The sequence below is a fragment of the Vulpes lagopus genome, chromosome 10 (genome assembly GCF_018345385.1).
Source record: "Vulpes lagopus strain Blue_001 chromosome 10, ASM1834538v1, whole genome shotgun sequence".
Lineage (NCBI taxonomy): Eukaryota > Metazoa > Chordata > Mammalia > Carnivora > Canidae > Vulpes > Vulpes lagopus.
Window position 1 is genome coordinate 97,824,460 of NC_054833.1, and position 11,369 is coordinate 97,835,828.

Here is an 11,369-nt window from a genome sequence, read left to right on the forward strand (position 1 = left end):
ATAAAGAGCTTAAATATATATACCTCTGTTATGCCCTTTCTAATGATGAATAAACTAAGATCCAATTGAGGTTAATACTTTTTTATCAAGATTTCACAGCTACTAAGTGGAAGAGCTAGTCTGAGACCGAGGCTAGAAACTAGTTCTCAGAGGTAGGTGATTTTCACAAAGTCTAGTACTCAGATTCCTAGAGTCCTTTATGTAGCTGTAGAGTTTTTCCAATTTAAATTTCCCCTGTTCTTCTCTTTGCCATTGTGCCCTTGGGAGCAGAGCCTTCACCTTGATTTTTGGCAGTAACTTCCATTAACTCTAATGGGTGTCTAGCACATCTCCCCCAGCATGTTGAGATGAGATTATTTCCCATCCAATTGTTTTAATGTTGTGGGTGTTGAGTGAGTCTACAAACATTTAACCTTTGGTTTCATTATAAGGCTCAGAGCAGACAGGGTGTGAGGAGAAGATAAACCAGGACACAGATGCCAAGAGAAGATGTATTGGAGATGGCTTTATGAGAGCACAGTGTATGGAATAATAGAAAAATAATCAGAAGTGCATTTGAGAAGTGGATGCATCTTTCTTTTTAAACTTTGAACATTAGATGAATATTGCCAGAATGCAGAATGGAAGATGCTAGAAGAAAAGCAGTGGGGAAAAAAAAGAAAGAAAGAAAAAAGCAGTGGGTGTTTTATAAAATTGCAATAGGAAAGGCCTGTTTATTTTTTTATTATTTAAAAAATGTAATAATATTCCAGAATTTTAGAGTATATCAGGATTTCGTATACACAGTTCTTTTATTTATTTTCTGGCCCTCATGATAATCTTTATGGTTGAAATTTCAAGGGTATGGCCTTTGGATGCCTTTGCTTTAAAAAGTTTCACTATTACCACTTACAGGTTTGTGATATATAGAAAGGTTCTTAATCCTGATAAGAATGACACATTCATACCTCATGAGGTTATCATAGGATTTATGTATATATGTATAATATAATTTAAATATAGATGTAAATATATTAAATATACACATATAAATTATATGTGAGAATAGTCATGTGAATATACGATAGCATCTATATCTGTATTTATCTTTCTCTGTCTCTGTACATCTCCATATCCTGTATGGGGCTTGACACTAAAAGGTGCTCATTAGATGCTATTATTAAAGAAGTATTATTCCTTTTATTCCATATTCTCCATTTAATAAATGAGTAAGCAAAGGCTTAGAAAGGAAACCTGAGCCACCCATGATTATAGAGCCCATTCATGGCAGGGCAAGAACATGAAGATAGGTCTCTGGATTCCCTCTGTCCATTTTTATTGTTTATACAAGGGAAATACATAGTTTGGGAAATGTGATTTTCTAAAAACACACTAAAGTCTCTAGAAAGATGGTCCCAAACCACACTCAACTGGATAAAGCTATTTCTAAGAACATTTCCATAATAGCCCCATAAGGCATGCCTCTCTCCCAGTCTCCTGGCTTATAGTGAAAGCTGCTCTCCCAGCCATTGTGTTTTGGTAGCCTCATGCCTGTTCTACCCCGACTGAGAATTGTGCTCCTGAGGGGCCTCAGTCAGAGTCCTCAAGCCAGGATGGCTGGCTTTCTGGGCTCCTTCCTTCCTTTCTTCCTTCCTTCCTTTCATCAAGAGGGAGAAAGAGAGGTAGAGGGAGGGGCAGAGACAGAAGGAGTGAGAAGAGCAAGAATCTTAAGCAGGCTCCATGCTGGGCATGATGTGGGGCTCGATCTCATAACCCTGAGATCACGACCTGAGTGGAAACCAAGAGTCAGACACTTAACTGACTGAGCCACCCAGACACCCCAGCAACCTTAGTTTCTTAACTCTTTTGTTTAGTCAGATACTTTTTGTAATACCTTTATCTCTCTCCAGGGTCCCAGAATGGGTCCCCAAGTAACTGCAAGTTGCCATAGGTAGCTGTTCTCTCACCTTCCTTTCCTCAACATTGTTCTCACACTACATTTATGGTTTTTGGGTGAATCTTGCCCCAGGATGATACGTTTTCTAGGCCTACTCATGCCCTTGGATCTTTGGTCAGCATCAAGGGGATGAATCAACTTCGGTCCTAAAGGCTCCTTTAGGCTTTCAAAGAAATGGACCCCTTGTCCAGTGCCCCAGTCACACACCCTGCCAGGTATATCTGATGTTTTCGTGGAGAAGTTTGTTCCTTGTTCTAAGAATCTTCCTCTAATTGTATTTATCAGACTTGCTTCTGCATTAGAATGCAAGATGGCTTTGAGAGCAGAAGCCCTCATATATTTATACTGTATATAATCGAACATATGAATATATATTTCTAAAAATATTTAATGTTTTATTGCCACCTTAAAGTTCTCCAAGGGTTTTTAAAATTTTTTTTTAATTTAAATTCAATTTAGTTAACATACAATGTATTACTAGTTTCAGAAGTAGACTTTAGGATTTCATCAGTTGCCTACAACTCTCAGTGCTCATTCCATCAAGTGGCCTTTTTAATGCCCATCACCCACTTACCTCATCCTTCACCCACCTTCCCTCCAGCAATCCTCAGTTTGTTTCCTATAGTTAAGTCTCTTATGCTTTGTCTCCCTCTATGTTTTTATCTTTATTTTTCCTTCCCTTCCCTTATGTTTATCTGTTTTGTTTCTTAAATTTCACATATAAGTGAAATTATATGGTACTTATCTTTCTCTGACTGACTTATTTCACTTAGCATAATACTCTCTAATTCCATCCATGTGGTTGCAAGTAGGAAGATTTCATTCACCTTACATCTTCTTTATCCATTTGTTTGTTGATGGACATCTGGGCTCTCTCCATATTTTGACTATTGTGGACATTGCTGCTATAAACATTGGGGTGCATGTGCCCCTTTATCACTTTTTTTAATCCTTTGGATAAATACCTAGCAGTAAAATTGTTGGGTCCTAGGGTAGTTCTATTTTTAACTTTTTGAGGAACCTCGACACTTTTCCAGAATGGCTATACCAGTTTGCATTCCCCTCATCAGTGTAAGAGGAATGGTTCCCCTTTCTTCATATCCTCACCAACATCTCTTGTTTTCTGAGTTGTTAATTTTAGCCATTCTGACCAGTGTGTGGTGGTATCTCATTGTATTTTTGTTTTGTATTTCCCTGATGCTAAGTGATGTTGAGCATTTTTTTTTTCATATGTCTGTTAGCCATTTGTATGACTTCTTTGGAGAAATGTCTTTTCGTGTCTACTGCCCATTTCTTGATTGGATTTTTGTGTTTTGGGTATCAAGTTTGATAAGTTCTTTACAGATTTTGGATACTAGTCCTTTATCTAATATGTCATTTGTAAATATCTTCTCCCATTCTGTAGGTTGCCTTTTAGCTTGGTTGATTATTTCTTTTGCTGTGTACAAGCTTTTTATCCTGGTGAAATCCTAATGGTTAAATTTTGCATTTGTTTCTCTTGCCTTTGGAGTTGTGTCTAGCAAGAAGTTGCTGTGGCCAAGGTCAAAGAGGTTGCTTCCTCTGTTCTCCTTTAGGATATTGATGGATTCCTGTCTCACATTTAGGTCTTTCATCCATTTTGAGTTTATTTTTGTGTATGATGTAAGAAAGTGGTCCAGTTTCATTTTCCTGCATGTGGCTGTCCAATTCCCAACACCATTTATTGAAGGGACTGTCTTTTTTTTTTTCCATTTGTTATTCTTTCCTAATTTGTTGAAGATTAGTTGACTGTAGAGTTGAGGGTCCATTTCTGGGTTTTCTATTCGATTCCATTGATCTATGTTTCTGTTTTTGTGCCGGTACCATACTGTCTTGATGATTACAGCTTTGTAATACAGCTTGAAGTCAAGCATTGTGATACCACCAGCTTTGGTTTTCTTTTTCAACATTACTCTGGATACTCAGGATCTTTTAGGTTTTGATAGGTGTCAGTGCTTAGTAAATGTCACTTTTTTGAGTTTAAGAATTTCAAAACTGAGAGTAAAAGGAAGATACTAGGAGAAAGAATGGTCATAAAATCAGCTTTGCTTACATTGGGCATATAATATGGAAATTAGAACATACTCATCTTTCTCATTTACTCTAAGTCTGCTTGCTTTTAGAGGGGATTCAGCTCTCTTCCCAGTTTTGGGTAAGTGTGAATGGTCAACCTAATTAGGGGTTCAAAATGGGTATTTGCAGTTTGTGGCTGTATATCAGGCTCACTTTGGAACCCAGAAGCCTATGGAAAGATCATGGTAATGCTTGTAAGCCCTTCAGAGCTGGTATCTGAGCATGTTATAAAAAGGTTTACATCATGAGTTCTGATGAATGTTATTCATGAGTTCTGATGAGTGTTATTAGTGATTTTGTTCAGGGAGGGCAAGTTTCTGAGTAACAATTTAATTTTATGAGACTTAGATTAAACCCTGCTGTATGTGCATATCACTGCCCCTCTTTTCTCAACATAGCAAAGCTCATGATACAAAACATTATGACCCCAAATATTTGGAACTTATTTTCCTGAGACAGAAAGCTGAGATAGATATTTTCTAGTTCTGATGAGCTCAGAAAACATTTGCTATAATGTCAATCTAATCATGCTAATCAAACCAGAAAGTTCTGATTTTGAAGCTTTCCATGTCATTCTGCTCCTGAGGTAAAGACCATCCTCATTAATGAGGATCGCAGACCCTGATCAGACACCCATGGTTCTGAGGACCTCCTCTGTATATTTCTTCTGATCCATATTTTTAGGTGTCTGTGTTAAGGGGATCCTGGTGTTGTTTTAATCATACGTGGTAAGATGCACAGACTTGGACTTGACTGTCATGAGGGGGAAGTAAACACTCACAGATCCCTAGAAACAGAAGGTATGCACACATGCACAAGGGCCATACGGGGAAGACCCAGGCCAGCCTGGAGTCAGAGAGAGTGGGGAGAAAATGCAAGCAGGAGCCTTTATTGTGGTTACTGAGGGAAGGAACATGTGAGGCAGGGGTTAAGAGCCTTAGGATTGGCTCATTTGATTTATTCCAGTGGGCTCTGGGCTATAGGAGTGTCTAGTAGTCTGGCACTTGGCCCTGGGGTGATTCAAGCTGGGGTACAGTGGCCTGAAATGTGGATCAGAGCCTGATCCACCTGTCATGGTGGACTGCATTTGTCTAAATGGGAAGAAGATGGAACCACTTTAAAAACAAGAATGATCATGTCGAGAACCTAGTGAAAATATTTACTCAGTAGATATTAGTGAGCACAAATGGCATGGATGATGGTGTGCTAGGCTCTGAAGACTCACTGGGCTACCAATAGCATGAACTTGGCCTCTCAGTGCTTACTGTTTGGTAGAAGGCTAGATTGCCATTCATGGAGAGATCAGAGTGAGGAGAGCAGGATAGCCTGGGATCATGGTATGAGAGTCAGTTCCTCTCTTCCTGGGCCTCTCAGCTAATAGAAAGCAGATTGAGATCTTGAGTTCCCTAAGAGGGCTATTTTTCTAGAACCTTTTTTTCCCAGCTACATGCATGGAGAGGAGCATAACCCTTCCTCTTTATGTGTTAGACGGCTCACAAAACAGATGGCAAATCTCTGTCTTGAACAGAGTGGGAGCTGAATAAATGTTGAAAGGATGAACAGATGGATAAATGGAAAACATTATTGGCTTTGGAATTTGCTCTTTGTGCTATTCTGACTCTCTACCTCTTTATTCTCTTCTTCCAGTTAGTTTATAAGACATAATGTTTGTAAGGTGCCCAGCTCAGTGGAAACCTCAAGTAGATATTCAATGAATGACAGTTTCCCTTCTCCTTTGAGTTTTCTGCTTCCTAGCAGCCTTAATGCTTCCTGTCACCAGGCAGGAAAGTGCTGTCTTTGGGTTGCAGCTTGCCAGACTCACTAGTTACCCTAAAGGGCCTGTGGTATCTACACGACTGTTCTATCAGCATCTCATGTCCAATGTCCATGAACAGACAAGCCATTCTGGGAAACTGAGGAGTGCTGGAGTGAGTGAAAAGAGATATGAAGGTAAATGTGAAGGAAGTCTAGTCCTTTTCCTTTTTAAATAGGTATCCCAGAACTAGGAACTTCTTTACATGATGACACATGCAGCTATGTTGAAGTATCTTCAGCAAGACATAGCATGTTAAAGAATTGGTCCCTGGGCTGTTTATATCCTGTGGGCCTCCACCATAATTTAATCATTTAGCTGGGTGTTTATATATTTACCTTTATATGTAGATATCTTCAAAGACAATACCATTTTGTCTCCTGAGGTTGATTTTCCTCCAGTTCGGATCCAAAGAACATTTGTTTAACAACATCACTTACCAATTATGCTTTCACACATTTTTGGTGATGGTTGTTTTCATTCTTATGGATAAGGAAACAGAAATTCAGAAAGGGTAAATGACTTGCTTGAAGCCACACAGCCAGAATTCAAATCCCAATTTGCTTATTTTAAATTATGATCTACTTCACTTTTGAGCTTAGTATGGCTACGTATTCTGTCTTGTTGTTGACTTTTATTTGTCCTATTATTGGCTGTGGGTAACTCTCTCAATCAGTCATCAAAAGAACCTCTGCAGTTATTTGGAACCTATAGTATTTCTGATGCAGAGCAGGACTTGGGGAGAAGAGACACACAGCCATTCCTTTGAGATCTCATCCATTTTTTTAAAAAGACTTTACTTATTTATTCATGAGAGACACACAGAGAGAGAGAGAGAGAGAGAGAGAGAGAGAGAGAGAGAGAGAGAAAGGCACAGACATAGGCAGAAGGAGAAGCAGGCTCCCTTCAGGAAGCCTGATGTGGGACTCCATCCCAGGACCCCAGATCAAGCCCTGAGCTGAAGGCAGGTGCTCTACTGCTGAGCCACCCAGGCATCCCGAAATCTTATCCATTCTTGATGTGGCTATTGACCAAGCCCCTACTCTTTACTCTTGTCTCCTACAAGTCCTGGGAGCTGGGGATGTAGCACTAAATAAGACTGTATGACTCCATCTCAGGGAGATAATATTCTCTGACGGGGGCACATGATAATAAAGTAAACAAATGAATAAAGAAAGTAGGTAATTTTGATCCGTGCTAAGGGCTTCAGTAAAATAGGGAACTAAGGAAGGGTTTCAGTGTGGCTGAGAACTCTGTTAAATGGGGTAGACAGAGAGAAGTGACATTTAAGCCACGCCTGGGAGGATGAATGATTAACCAGTATGGGCCAATGTGGGGAAAAACATTCCAGTTACAGGGAAGAGCACTAGAAAGGCCCAGAGGTTAGGACTTTGTCTTAAGGAGTTTTGTTCTATTGGTAAGACCTGACAAAGGAGTCCAGGCAGACAGTGTATTCCACCTGAGGGAGTCTGCCTGGTAGATATAGTCTCCTAGTGACCAGCCAAACTTTTAGAATGACAGATTATTGCAAACCCTGAGATTTATGCACCTGGAAGGGTGGTAAGGCTGGCAAATGCCAAGAATGCTGCGTGTGTCTGGCACTGAAAGCTGAGGTCAGCCCCAGAGCACGGAAGCCTCTCTCCGTCTGCCTGGGGCGGTGGCAGACAGCACGAGTCCATCATTTCTGTTGCATTGCCAGCAGTAAATCACAGCTGGTTATTGCTAAATTCTGGGATTTGCTTCTTGGAGAAAAATAATTAACACTGGCAGGAGTTTGATTGCATTAATTCACAGAAAGAAACACCCAAATGATAAATCCATAGTGGGAGAACTGCCCATATGTTACAGATTGGCTTAACATGGTTGAGGCATTAAATAAAAGAAGTCTGGGAAACAAAAACCTTTATCAGCTTTATTAGCATTGAACTCTGTGGCTTCCACTGGGGCTGACACACTTAATTAAAGATGTTCTGGTCTAATTAGGTTGCACATCAAATATACAAATACGAGCTTTTAAAAAGCCCAGCGATTGGAGTTTGGATTCCCTCTGGTATGCATATTTATTTCATTCCAACACCAGAACCTTCTCCAGTGAGATCTGGACATTGTCGGGCAGTTCCATCCCGTCTGGAAGGAGTAGGCATGAGGCTCTTTGTGATGAACCTCTTTGCATCCAGAGGAAACTAGAGAAAGCAGACTTGGTCTTTGTTCCTTTTTCTTAAGAAGAAGGATGAATTTTGAAGAATTCATCCAGAGAGCTATTTTAGCCAGAGTTTTGACATAACATTTTTTGGGCTATTTAGATCACCAGTTACCACCATCTTCATCATTAGCATCATCATCATCATCTTAATCACAATCAGTACCCTTTACTGAGAGCCTGATTGGTGTTGGTTGCTGTTTTATATGAGCTAGTTTACTTACACTGTCATGGCTTTGGGAAAATAATTTAATATCACTTGTCTTGGTTATCTGTTTCTGTGTAACTAATTACCCCCAAGATGAGCGGCCAAAAAGAACTAACATTAATTTTTTCACAATTTCTGTACATCAGGAATCCGAAGATGGATGGATGAGCTGGGTCTTCTGTTTCAGCTGTCAGCCAGGCCTGTGGTCTCATCTAAGGCCTTGAGTTGGAGAAGATCCACTTCCAAGTTTTGTTGGCAGGACTCATTTCCTCATGGCCTGTCAGAATGAGCATCTCAGTTCCTCAGTGGCTATTGCCTAATGAGCATCTTGTTCTTCATGTGGCCTCCCTTAGTTCCTTGCCACATGAGACTCTGTAGGGTGCCTCAGAGGGAGTGAGATGGATATCCAAGATGGAAACCAGAGTGTTTTTATAAACTAATCTCAGAAATCATATTAAGTCTGACCCAGAGCCAAGGGGAAAGGATTGTACAAAAGTGTGACTACTAGGAGTCAGGGTCACAGTTGCCATCTTAGAGGTTGCTCACGACAACAATCTCCTGATTTTTCAGTTGTCAAATGAGGCAGCATTAGTGTCTACCTTGGGGGTTGTTGTTCAAAGTAAACATAAGAAATTTGAACAGTAGCTGGTACATAGTAAGTTTTTTTTTTGTTTTTGTTTTTTGTTTTTGTAAATGATAGCTATTGCTAATGTCTTACAGTCCTTTAAGTGACACTGTGGGTTAAATAGAAACGTTCCATTCTAGAGATGAAGAAACAGAAACTTAAAAAGGCAACATGTCTATGATCACGAGTACTCTCTTATACTCTGCCTTGAAAATTCTCTACCTTCCTGAACTCTGATCTCTCTCTTCAGCTCAGTGATACTGCCATGCTTTGTCAGTTTCCTGTCCTATGCTGTAGTCCAGAAAGTGCCTCCAGGTAGGAGCCTGGGGCAATTATAGTGCTTATCTCATCTATTTCTGTGATACTTGCTGTTCTTTGTCTGAAAACCATCATTTCATGTATCCTCGCCCATTTTTTCCGCTGTTGATGGCTGTGTAGAATGTCTAATGCTAGTTACTCCAACATGGATAAGGGTGGAAATTATCTTCATCAATTCAATTTTTTTAAAGTATGTATAGTTTTACATTTTGTATATCAACTTCATTTAATATAAGGAAGGAAATGAGACTGTTCAAGTAAATGTGGGGCATATCCATTGAGGAAACCAGAAAAGATCGACACTTGGGGCTTCTTGAGCTCTTTCCCACTCTTCCTCAGATTTATCTGGGCTTATGGCTGCCTCTGCCCTCAAACACTTGTTTCCTAAGTATTAAACACACAGTGCTGAAATCTAGTTATGAGTCCAACTCTGGAGAATGGGAGCCTGCAAAAACACTTTTGTGCTGTAAGCATCCCATCTCAGGGTAGACAATAAAGTATTTAGGAAGGGTTATTTTTTTTTTTTTCTAGGAGAGTGTTTCTTAGGGCTTCATTAACGGACTCCACTAAAAATGCTGTTGTTTGGCTAAATTTTTAAGTTCTAGTCTCTACATGTTTTCAGTTTACCTGTTGTAGCAGATGATAGACATCTGTTCAGTGTTCTGGGAAAATCTGGTGGTGAATGAATTTACCTTAATGCATGAGGGACAGAAAGAAAGCTGAGGCTGGGTATCCAGAGATGTCTCTGTGTTAGTCATCCTGAAGGACAGGCCTTCCCTTGCCTAGGAACCAGTGGAGTGGGACGCGAGCAGTGGGTGTTTCGACAGCCACTCTGCTCCCCTGTGCCAGGCTCCAGGGCAAGTTCCTGGCCAAACTGGGGACCAAGAAGTTCTCTGTCTTCTTTCTTTTGCAGCAATGTTGTGCCCTGTTAATTCATGTGAACCTTGCTTGCCCTGGAGTCCTCTGAAATGCTTCACTGGACCTGTCCATTCAGGCCCATCTGAAGAATTATCTGACCCCACCCTGCCCGCATTCAAAACTAAACTGCCCATTGTTTTATTCTCACAGGGCCCCGAGAGCTGGCAGCTGTAAATATGTGATTTTCCATGCACTTGTCCATTTAGTGTCTGTGTCTTCTGTTAGATGAGAGGTTCCACTGGCACTGTTCATTGGTGTAGCCCCCTGCCCAGCAGAGGAGCCAGTACGCCATTGGCAGCCAGGGTCCTGTTTCACTTTGAGTATAGGAAGGAAGGGATGGAGTCTGCTGTACTTGAGTGTTCTCTGAAGACCTAACTCAGGCTTAGATGGGTCTGATCTTAGCTCATTACCTCGGGGATTTTTACAAGTGGCTTTACTTCTCAGAAGGTGTTCAACAGGGAAGAAGATCTGTCTCAGTAGTTGTGGATTTTGCTGTTGCCACTGTGAATTTAGAAATGAAAAAGTGTCTAGTGGAGGACTGGTTATTGGTATTTGGTTTATGTTTAGTAGAATATGGAGAAATTTTCATTCTTAAGTGTCTCATGTCATCATCTTAAAAAATTAACTGTGATGTAGAGTAGTCTAAAGTGCTCCAAGCTTGGAATAAGTCAAAATCTAGGTTTGTGTTTGGGCTTAATCACTTACCAGCTTCATGCCTTTTTTAGTTACTTCTTTGAGCCTTGGTTCCCTTGTCTGTAAAATGGGGCTAATATTATCTCCTACCTTATGGGGTTGCAGTGGGAGTGAGTGAGTAGAGAGACTGGAGAGAATTAATAGAGTACTTTGGTATGCAGTAGGTGCTCACTGAGGGGTTGTTATACTATAACCAGTAATCTTAGATGCATCAGTGCCCTCAGAGAGCTGCTGGGCATTCAACATTAGAGATGGAGATTTTGAAATGGCTTAGAATGCAGGAGTGCCACATAGATTTCTTACTGTGTTCCAAATCTTATTTCACAATAGTAGCTGCCTGTAGATTTGTTCTGAGAGTGATTCTGAGGTTGCCTGTAGGCTTGAGGGAAAGGGTGCCATGATGGATTAGCGGTTGCTGCCCTGTTAACAGTGGCACTTCATATGTCATACACTGATGATCTCTTGAGTTTTCTTAGTGAAACTTTTCTGGTTGGAATGAAGGAGGAGGGATTCAGGAATTTAATGAGGCAAGAAGGAGAGGGAGGTTTGGGCATGCCTTCTCTAGGG